This window comes from Camelus ferus, chromosome 29 (genome assembly GCF_009834535.1).
Source record: "Camelus ferus isolate YT-003-E chromosome 29, BCGSAC_Cfer_1.0, whole genome shotgun sequence".
Classification (NCBI taxonomy): Eukaryota; Metazoa; Chordata; class Mammalia; order Artiodactyla; family Camelidae; genus Camelus; species Camelus ferus.
This window is the reverse complement of record NC_045724.1, coordinates 25,927,727-25,938,370: the sequence shown is the minus strand read 5'-3', so window position 1 is coordinate 25,938,370 and position 10,644 is coordinate 25,927,727. Positions and strand designations below refer to the sequence as shown.

Sequence of the window (10,644 nt, the reverse complement as noted above, 5' to 3'; positions counted from 1 at the left end):
AGGTGCCAGGCCTTCCAGCTCACCTGCCCAGGGACTGCTGTCCATCACATCTCATTACCCAACTGTGTACACTTGGCTGCCATTTTCCCAAAGACACTTACGCAGTGGTATTTTGTAACGACGTCAATTCTTTTCCTGTCTGACCTAGAAGATTACGGTGACTCAATGCTGGCTGGTCAACCTTAAAGATTAAATCGAGGACATTGGCTTAATGATTTTAACAGCTAGTGTAAAGGATTTCTCAAGTGTGAGAATCATGATATAAGATACGGCTGGAAATTCTATTCAATCTTAAAGAGAAAGTAAGTCACACAGCTCAAGGCGTACTTCATGACTGTGTTTCTTAAAGAATAAGCTTCACTTTTTAAAAGACGTAAACAGAAATAAAGACATGAGTCTTAGGAAGAATCAACAGGTGCTGAACTTGTAAAATGCTCTCCTATGTGAATTAGGATCAAATTGTATGTTGATAACTGTGCAAGAATTCTATTCTGATTATGAGAATTATCTTCTTAGTTGAATTCCATTGGGTTAAACTTTTATTTGATCTAGTTCAGGATTTTTCAAACATTCACATGCTTAACAATCTTAGGGGCGCATGGCCATAATGCAGACCCCGGGCCACGTCCTCAGACCTCGGCAGGCAGGTTAGCTGGTTGCCCGGCCCTGAAGCACCTTGCCACGCTGTTCTGGCCACTGGACGCAGCACTCAGGTCAGATGGAAGGAGCAGCGCGAAAGGCAGCCTCCTCTTTGCCTCATAGAGTGTGATTTCCCTCAAATTTAGCAAAGCCTTCTCTTTTCTCTGAGAAAATCAAGTCAAATGATTTTATTCAAAAAATACTTGGTACAGACTCTATGGATGAACAGAGAAGCAAGATAAATATCAACAATACAGAAGCTCCTTTTCCTTTGGGATTTGTTTCCCCTGCTGCTTTTTTGGAAGGTAGCAAGCATTTGAAGCTCTTGGGAACACCGCATAAGAGGAGAGACTCCACCCTCTGTGCCTTCCGAGTCCTACGCCATTGCCTACTGGGCTTGGCTATCCCACAGGAGCCGTAAACTTGATGTGCATAAAAGCAGGGGTACCATCAAAATCCCAATGGCATTTTTTTTTTTGCAGAAATAGAAAAGAAAAACCCCAAAATTCATATGGAATCTCAGATGATCCTAAACACCAAACATTTTTTTGAAAAAGAAGAATAAAATTGGAGGACTCAGAGTTCCTGGTTTCAAAACGTGTAACAAAGCCACAGTAATCAAAACAGTGTGGTGCTGGCAGAAGGATGGACAAACAGACTAACGGGGCAGAACAGACAGCCCGGAAACACACCCTGGCGTTCGTGGCCACATGATCCTTGAGGGAGGTGTCAGGAACATTCAGCTGGGAAAGGGCGCTCTCTCCAACAATGGGTGATGGGAAAACTGGATGTCCTCCTGCAGGAGAGTGCAGCTGGACCCTTCTCTTACAGTGAATAAAAATTTCCCTCAAAATAAGATTAAAGCCCTTAACATAAGACCCCAAAACTATAAAACTTCTAGAGGAAAACATAGGAGAAAACCTTAATAACATTGGATTTGCCAATGATTTCTTAGGTATGACACCAAAAGCACAGACAATGAAAGCAAAACAGACAAACGGGACCACATCAAACTTAAAACACTTTTGTGCGTCAAAGGACTCGATCAACACCGTGAAAAGGCTGCGTGTGGTGTGGGAGACATATTTGCATTTTGTGTTCTTTTGTGAGATGCTCAGTCAGGTTTGGCCACCAAAGGGGAGTCAGGAGAGGGGCAGGAGAATGATGCTTCTTACACTCCCAGGTCCCAGAGACGGGGCGGCAGGCCATGCCGTGCAGGGCCATTTGAGGGGCACACCAAGGGAACCAGCTCAACTCAGCAGTTGGGGGGCTGAGAGACACAACGCCTTTACTGGGGTTCAGCATGGGCTACACAAGAAACAGGCTTTGGTACATGTGAAGGTCACTAGGTCACAGTCAGGGAGAGGGCAGGGACCAGCCTTCTCGCCCTGATGCGCTGGTCCCCAGGGCTGAGTGGTCACAGCCTGTCGGTGAGGCTGTGGGTGAGGCAGCAGGAGAGTGTGAAGTTGGAAAGTTGACAACATAATTGACAAATCACATATCAGATAAGGGGTTAACATCCAGAACGTATAAAGAATTCCTACAACCCGACAACAACAAAAATCAAATAACTTGATTAAAAATTGGGCAAAAGACTTGAACAGATATTTTCCCAAAGAAACATAAAACAGCCAAGAAACATCTGAAAAGATGCTGAACATCACTACTCATCAGAGAAGTGTAAATAAAAACCACAGTGAGACATCATCTCGTGCCCACTGGAAGGATTACTATGAAAAAAACAAAACAGAAAACAGCAAGTGTTGGTGAGGATGTGGAGAAACTGGAAACCTTGTACCCTGCAGGTGGGATTGTAAAATGGTGCAACCACCATGGAAAACAGTGTGGTTCCTCAAAATGTTAAAAACACAACTGCCATGTGATCCTGCAGTCTCACTTCTGGGTCTATATTCAAAAGAATTAAAAGTAGGGTATTGGAGAGATATTTGCATAGCTGTGTTCATAGCAGTACTCACAATAACCAAGAGGTGGGAGCAACCCAAATGTGTATTGATGGATGAATGGATAAACAAATGTGGGGGGTCCATACAATGGAATATAATTCAGCCTTAAAAAGGGAGGAAACCCTGCAGCACGCTACAATGTGGATGAAACTTAGGGACATTGCGTGATGGGAAATAAGCCAGTCACAAAAAGACAAATACGATAGCATTCCACTCAGATGAGGTTCTTAGAGTGATCAAATTCATAGAGACAGAAAGCAGAATGGTAGCTGCCAAGGGCTGGGGGAGAGGGGAAAGGCAGAGTTACTGTTTAATGGGTAGTTTCAGTTTTGCAAGATGAGAAAGTTCTGGAGATGGATAGTGATGACGGTTGCACAACAAGGTGAATGTACTTAACACTAATGAACTATGTACTTAAAAATGATTATGATGTTAAAAAAACAAACTAGGTGTGTCCCTTTTCCTGTGACCGCCCTCTGCTCTGCATTATGGGGATGCTTTGTTGGAAGCATCAACAGTAACTCTGAATGATGTCGGCAGGAAAGGAATCAATTCCACACATACCATGTTTAACTGACTTGAAGATGTCCAGTGCGATGGATGCTTTTGTGGTGGATGAGGCCAGTGCTGCCCACATCCCCCTCTTCAAGTTCATCTCTTGGAGAGCTGACGGGGACAGCTCTCCGCTGGGCACCCCATCCTGGGGTTTGCCTTCTGTTGGAGGGAGCTGCCCCACCCAAGGCTACACCTCCTACTCAGTGACTGGGCTCTGTGGGGTTCAGAGCTCCTACTCCCCCGCCTTCAGGCGGGACCACCTGCAGGGCCACGGGCGCAGGGCTCCCTGGGGGCTGCCAGGCCTCCATTTTTATTCATCACAGATCAGCCTCTCCGTCTCCTCCTCCTCCATCCTGCCGCCCCTATTGTTCTGGGGAGCCTTCCCCAATCAACCTTCTGCACTCAGATCTCCCCAGAGGCTTTTTTCCTGGGGAACCTGGCCTAAGACAGCATGTTCCCATTTGATTGAGAGTCTTTTTCTTTCTTAATGTTCCATAAAATAAAGGTGTGACTTACCACTCATGGCGTCTTAGATTCCATAAAACAAGCTGGGAGATAGCCAAGGGCAAGGGTGGAGGTGGCGGAGAAAGGGCACTGGTGGAGACCGGAGCTCAGAGGCCTTGGGCACCGTGCTGCTTGCTGTGTTTAGACTTTGTCTTGGAGGAAGGTCACATAAGCAAATATGGTTTTGGAAAGATCTGCCCGGTTGAGGGGTGGATAAAAGATGGAAAGGACAAGGTTTGGAGCAGAGGAAACAGAGCCAGCTGTGTACGCAGGTGGCATTACAGAGGCGGAATCGCCAAGGTTTGTCCACTATCATGGCTGTGCAGATTTCTGGCTTGGGGACCAAATTGCAACAAGCCTGAGCGGTGGTGATGGTCTGCAGGGTGCCCCGTGTTTTATATGCCACGAACAAAGAGGAACAAGGTTCCCAGTGACACTATGACCTGCTGTTGACTGTGGGACACATCCTAGTCTCAGGTATGTCAAAAAGTGGGGAAATGCACGTATTAGCATTGAAGAACTGTAGTGCCTGCCCTCTCCCTCAAGTCAGGTCGGGCCACCTGCTCGGGACGTCTTCTTCAGCCCTCGGCGAGGGAGGCGCCCCGTTACGGCCTGGGCGGCCGTCAGCCTGTGGGCGCCGTTGTGAACCTTCACGAACAAACACCCACGGAAGCCGAGCGCGTGGGCCGCTCTCTTGCAGGGTCAGGGATTCAGCAGCTGGAACAGGAAAACATCCGGCCGGATCGCCCGCGGCTGCAGGTGTCTCCCGCGGACGGCGGGCCCTGACGGAGCGCTGTCCCTGCCCCCGCGGCGGGCGCGCGGCCGGCCCGCGCTGGGCGCCACGCGTGTCGGCGGCGGGGGGACGGACGCGCTAGAGCGCTTTTCTCTTGCAGCAACTGGCCCAGGAACTCCCCGGCACCAGACCCTTGCTGGCTGTGTATGATGCTAATGGGGGATGCAGTGTCTGAGCTCAGAGGGTTTCAAAGAAAGGTCCGGGGGGCACTGGTGCTGGATCCAGGATCTCTTTAAATTTCCAAGCGATTGTCCCTTGGAGTACACATTTATACCGCGGTCACAGCTGGATGTTTTTCCCGATGAAAATCTGAGTATCATCAAACACAATGTGTCTTGTTCCAGTGAGGACTTTTCGTCACCGTGTATAACAAGGAAGACTCTTTGTGGTCTTCTTCCATGCTGATGTGACTCAACTAAAAGGACAATGAAAAAAAAAGACCCTTAGAACTTTTTGCATCGATCATTTTAAGGAGCCTATCATTTTAAAGGAAATTGAGAGTTTCTCTGTTCACTCTGCCCATTTTGAGCTTTGCTGGCAGATTACCAGGGTCAAAACCGCCCACTGAGAGAGGTTGCTTATCACCCACTGAGAGAAATCTGGGGCTCACTGACTCCAGCTCACCTTCCCAAACCCTCCCCGCTGTGCCCCGTGGGAATCGCGGCCCACCCACAGCACTCGGCGCTAGCGCTGATCTCGTCTTTGCTTGGCTGTTGTCCTAGTCTTGAACACTCACTCCTCTTCTCTCTCCAAACCCTAACCAGACACCAATACCCGCTTCGGACCCCAGTTTATCCTGGAGCTTCTCTTAATCGCAGTTGTTCACAGAGACTGATTTCTTCCCTCCTATAAGAGTTATAACTGGTACCATCTGACTTCTTTATTTTATTTTTTTAAAATTCTAGTATAGTTGATTTACAATGTGCTACTTTCTGGGGTACAGCACATTGATTCAGTTATACATATATATGTTCTTTTTCATGTTATCGTGATAGGTTTTTGCAAGATACTGAATGCGGTTCCCTGTGCTAAACAGTAGGAACTTGTTGTTTATCTGTTTTATGTATAGTAGGGTGTATCTGCAAATCCTAGACTCCTAATTTATCCCTCCCCCACCCATTCCCCCCAGTAACCATAAGTTTGTTTTCTAGTCTGTGGGTTTGTTTCTGTTTTGTAAGTTCATTTGTGCCATTCTTTTAGATTTCACATGTAAGTGATATCATATGACATTTGTCTTTCTCTGTCTGACTTACTTCACTTAGTATGATGATCTCTAGGTCCACCCATGTTGCTGCAAATGGCATTATTTCATTTTTTTTATGGCTGAGAATTCCATTGTGTGTGTGTGTGTGTGTGTGTGTGTGTGTGTGTGTGTGTGTGTACATATATCACATCTTTATCCAGTCACCCGTCTTTGGCTATTGTAAATAGTGCTGCTATGAACGTTGGGCTGCATATATCTTTTCGAATTAAGAGTTCCCTCCAGATATATGCCCAGGCAGGAGTGGGGTTGCTGGATCATATGGTAACTCTACTTTTGGTTTTTTAAGGAATCTCTATACTGTTTTCCGTAGTGGCTGCACCAAATTATATTCCCACCAACAGTGTGTACCATCTAACTTCTTTTGTCTCTTTTATTATGATAAAATCGTTCATTTCTCATCTTCTGAATCACATGGGAAAGTCTTCATGGGTGGGAATTTTCTAACCTATTTATATATTCTTTTGTCTAGACACAGGATGCAGCAGATAGAAAATATTTAGAAATAGCTCGGTGAACAAATGAATAGATGTTAATTTACTGGGAGGGATGGGAAGTGTTCCTGAGACTTCTTGTTTGGGGCAATAAAAAAAGAAACAGCAGCTTTGCCACCTGGAAGGGTAGGAATCTGCCCGGAATGCCCTGGAAGAATGTGCCCAAGAGACTGACTGCAGGGACCAGAAGCATCTATGTGCTGGAAAGATCGACTATGTAAAGCTGTTAAACACACAGAAAAGAGACTTGGAGAAAAATCAATCCGTGTATGTGTATGCTGTGCTAAGCATTTGAAATAAGTCAGGGAGGTCTCAAAAAATATAAGACAAACCAACTTAGTCGGACTTAGAATCCTCAGAGCAACAGATGAACACTGTAAACACAGCATGCTTTACTTATAAAACTCTTGGCTTCTCTAATTGTCTTATTTATCCAAGAAATATTTCCTGAGCAGCAATCATATGAAAGACAGTGTGACAACGCCCCAGAGAAAAATCAAGCACTATCCTTTCTGCTAGAGCCTTCCCATCTAAATGAGCTATTTGCCAAGGTCATTAAATCCAGGTCACAAATTCTGAGCTGTGACGTTAAGTGAAGTAGAATTTAGTGGAAGAAATAACTGTTAACTGAGCTGGTGGGTAAGAATGTGGGAGCAATGTGAGCCGCCTGGTTAGAAAGATTCTGGCCTTTCTCCTTCTGATCCTGGTGGCTGGCTCGTCCCCCACCTCAGGCTGTGTGCTTCCTCCAGGTCACCTATAGCCTCCCCAGCCCTCCAGTCTCCCACTCCAGGCCCTTACCTTGGCTGCTCCCTTTCCAGCCCTTTCATTCCACGGGGAACACTGGATGCTACCAACCTAACCTTCAAGTCTCAACTGCCATGCCGGCTCCTCTGACCACCTGTGACTTGGTGAGGGACATTTTCCCTCTTCATGTAATAACTGAGCATATGCCAGCCACACAAAGCATTTTCATCTTTATTTAACTCACTTAAAACAGAGCTGCATGGTAAATTCTATACAACATTCACTATACACACACACTTTTAGACCAAGAGAGGTAATTCTGGATACGACTCAGCTCTCGGTAAACCATGAATGACGCCGGGGATGCCCAGCACAGACTGACAGACTTCTGCATGGAAGGGGAGTATTTCCACCTCTGCTCACCCCCTGCCTTAGCGCGCTGCATCGCGATCAGCCAAACCTCTCACCTGGACCGCGGGCTCCTTGGGGCCGGGCTCGTAGGCAGGTGGACAGCTGTGCCCCAGCCCAGCCCCTCGTACCTGGCGCGGATGAGAGCTGCGGGCGCGCGGGGCAGGAGGAGCGCCAAGCCACTGGGCGCGTGCGCGTGCACGTGTGTGTGTACGGGTGTGCACGCATGCACGTGTCCGTGCGTGTGTGCACGGGCGTATGCGCGTGTGCGCATGTATACGCATGCGCATCTGGTATGTGCGTGTGTGTGCGTGTTTGCACATGCAGGTGCGCGTGTGCGGTGGGACGGGACGAGTTCAGGGTTTTCCCCCGGGAGTGCGCGACACAGCCGGCAGGGTCCCCGTGGCTGCTGTGGAAGGTGCGCCGGGACAGCGGTCCTCAGGCGAAGGCGACCACCCGGGCTGTAAAGGGCCTCGGGCCTCCGTCCTGCGGGGCAGAGCGCGGGCCGGCGGCGGCGGCGGCGGCATCGCCGCGCTGCGGACAGAGTCCGGCTCCCCCCACAGCCGCGACGGGGCCCGCGGGAGCGTGGCCGCCCGCGCCGCAGGGGGCTGCGCGCACCTTCCCGCGGGGGACCCGCGGCCTCCCGATTCCACTGGCTCTCCGTTCCGTCCCGTCGCTCCCGACGTCACCCCTCCCCACGCTGTCACAGGCTGACTTTTTCATAGCCTCTTGCAAACTGTTGAAAAAGGGACCAGGCTGAAAACAAGAAAATAATTTCCGTGCAGAGAGCAGGGACCGTTCGCGACCGCACTGTGTTCCTGCGAAGGACGGCGCCGTGTGACCGCAGCGGGCCAAGCACGCCTTCGCGACGGGGACGTGGGTGGCGTGGCGTCGTGCTGCAGGTACTTCCAGGCCTCCAGGATGTTTTGCATTAGCCTCAGTTCATGCCACAATCTTTCCTCATGAGGATGAAACGGCGTTTATTTAATGAACATTAATTTTTTTTCTTTAACACACTTTTCATTTCAGAATCTTTTTAGATTTACAGAAATATTGGGAAAGTAGTGCACGGAGTCCCTGAATACCCCCGACCGTTTCCCCATGTTAATATCTTACCCCTAGTGTAATTTGTCACGACATTGTGACGTGAATGACCCAAGAGTGACACGTTAGCATTAACTGAGGTCTCTACTCACATTTCCCTAGTTTTTATGTGATGTCCTTATTCTGTTCCAGGGTCCCATCCGGGACCCAACGTTACATTTAGTTGTCACCTCTCTGGAGTCTCTCTTGGCTGTGATGGTTCCTCATTCTTTCCTTATTTGGGGCACGTACTAATTTTAAGAATTATTTAATTTCTGGAATGCTCCTTATTTCTCTAGGAGAGCGGAGTCCTACTCAGTGAGTTCATATGACACCTTGAACCCATTTTAAGAAAATAAATGCCAGGTTGTGAGCTCCTGGGGGATGGGAGTGGCTTCTGGATATCGACCCACCGCTCGGGAGTCTAGTTCCTGGCACAAACTGGTGCCCAGGACATGATGTAGCCAGTGTCTTGATTTACTTTTAACCATGTCGCCACAGTTATAATGACCGATGGGCTAAGGTCCCTTCTCTTAAGGATCTAAAGATAGAGGTAGAGACAGTGAAGTAGAAAAAAAAATATTTTTTTATTTGGGAGGCTTGCTGGACCCCACGTACAGAGTTCCGTGAGGGAGACAGCGATCATTTTTGTTGAGGCCCTTGGGGGTTGAACTGAGTCAGGAAAGCCTTTTGGGGGAGGGCTGAATCTTGAAAGATGACTTGGTGTTCAACCAGCAGAAATGGGCAGAGAAATCTTGTCTTAGTTTATTATGGTTTAGATTTTCTGCCGTTTGAAACAATCTGGTAACCTCTAGCTTTTTGAAAACTCATTTACTTTATGCCAAAATGTAACTTCCTGATTAAAAGAGGAAGGAAAAATAGAAAGGTGCCTTTTGAGTGGTGCTGTTTGAATAGAACTTTTCATCACTTTTCTAGTGATGATGGCTATCTGTGCTGTGTAATATGGTAGCCACTAACTTCCTGTTAACAGAAGGAAAAATAAAAAGTTGCCTTCTACTGGGCACTTTTAATGCATCCAGCATGACTGAGGAACACAATTTTAAATCTTACTAAATTTTAGTTAACTTAAATTTCAATAGTTATATGTAGCTAGTATTGTATTGACAGTGCAGGCTTAGGACAGTAACAGAGATCTCCTGGGCAGGACAGGACAGCTGATTTCAGGGAGAAAAAGTGGTTTAAGAAGAATGAGATACAATTTCTCTGAAATAATGAAGGTTTTTAATATCAAGGGGAATAGGACTTTGGAAAAATACTATTTTCTGTGCTCCCCAAGGCATCTGCCTAAGTGCTTGGAATGCTGCCAATGGGTGTGTGAAAGATTGTTCTGTGAACAGCCTGGTGATCAACTGGGAGGTGTCGTTTACACTAGACAAGATTGTTTGTTTTCCATTGAGGCATTTTATTTACACATACGTATTACATCCCTAGCCAGAGGGTCCCAGGATTTTTCCTCCTGTGTATTTTCATCTTGCTTCCACGTGATCCGTGATGCCCGCTGGGGTTGGTAGCAGAGTGAAACCACACTGAAGAGATGGGAGCAGGTTATTCTGCCATTTTCTTGAGATCTTTGAGCTGCACGTCAGATCTGGGCCCATCGGGTTCGGAACAATTTATCCAGCTCCGTGGTCATTGATGGTTTCAAATGCGCCGGTGTAACCACCCTTCCCCATCACAGCGGGGGCCGGACCACGGCTTTTGAGCACTGCCTGATAGCATCCCGGGGATTGCCTCTCTTTAAGGAGCGGTTGATGTGCGTGAGAGCGTCAGCCAGGACGTTCGCACCCAGCATCGTGTGGCCTGGGAAGGTGGCGGAGAGAGCTGGACAGTTTTGAAGGCCCATCAGAGGCTTTCCAGTACCAAGGGGTTTGCAACTTGTAAATACTTTGCAGTTTTTAGACATAGGTATGGATTAACACTGTCTAGCAGACACTGTGAATGGCAGTAGAAAATGCACACCTAACAGGGAATAAGGAGAATGCCAGACGTGCCCACTTTTTGAGGGTGTAAGGGGTTCAGAGTCTCTTCACAGGAGAGTAACTGTTCTCCAGTCCTCCAGGCCTTTCATGGGGGTTGCAGTTTTAGTTTTTGTTTTTCTTCCACAAGCAATCTGATTTTGGCCTAAATCTTAGCCCCCGGGGAGAAATTAGTGATTGTATGTTATCACGTGCTGTGTTC

At 47.6% G+C, this 10,644-nt stretch overlaps 1 pseudogene; it reads right to left on the bottom strand.

Moving 5' to 3' along the window:
- Nucleotides 1–9,893: 9,893 nt before the first annotated feature.
- Nucleotides 9,894–10,258, bottom strand: LOC116660487 (annotated as a pseudogene).
- Between the last annotated feature and the right edge of the window lie 386 nt (nt 10,259–10,644).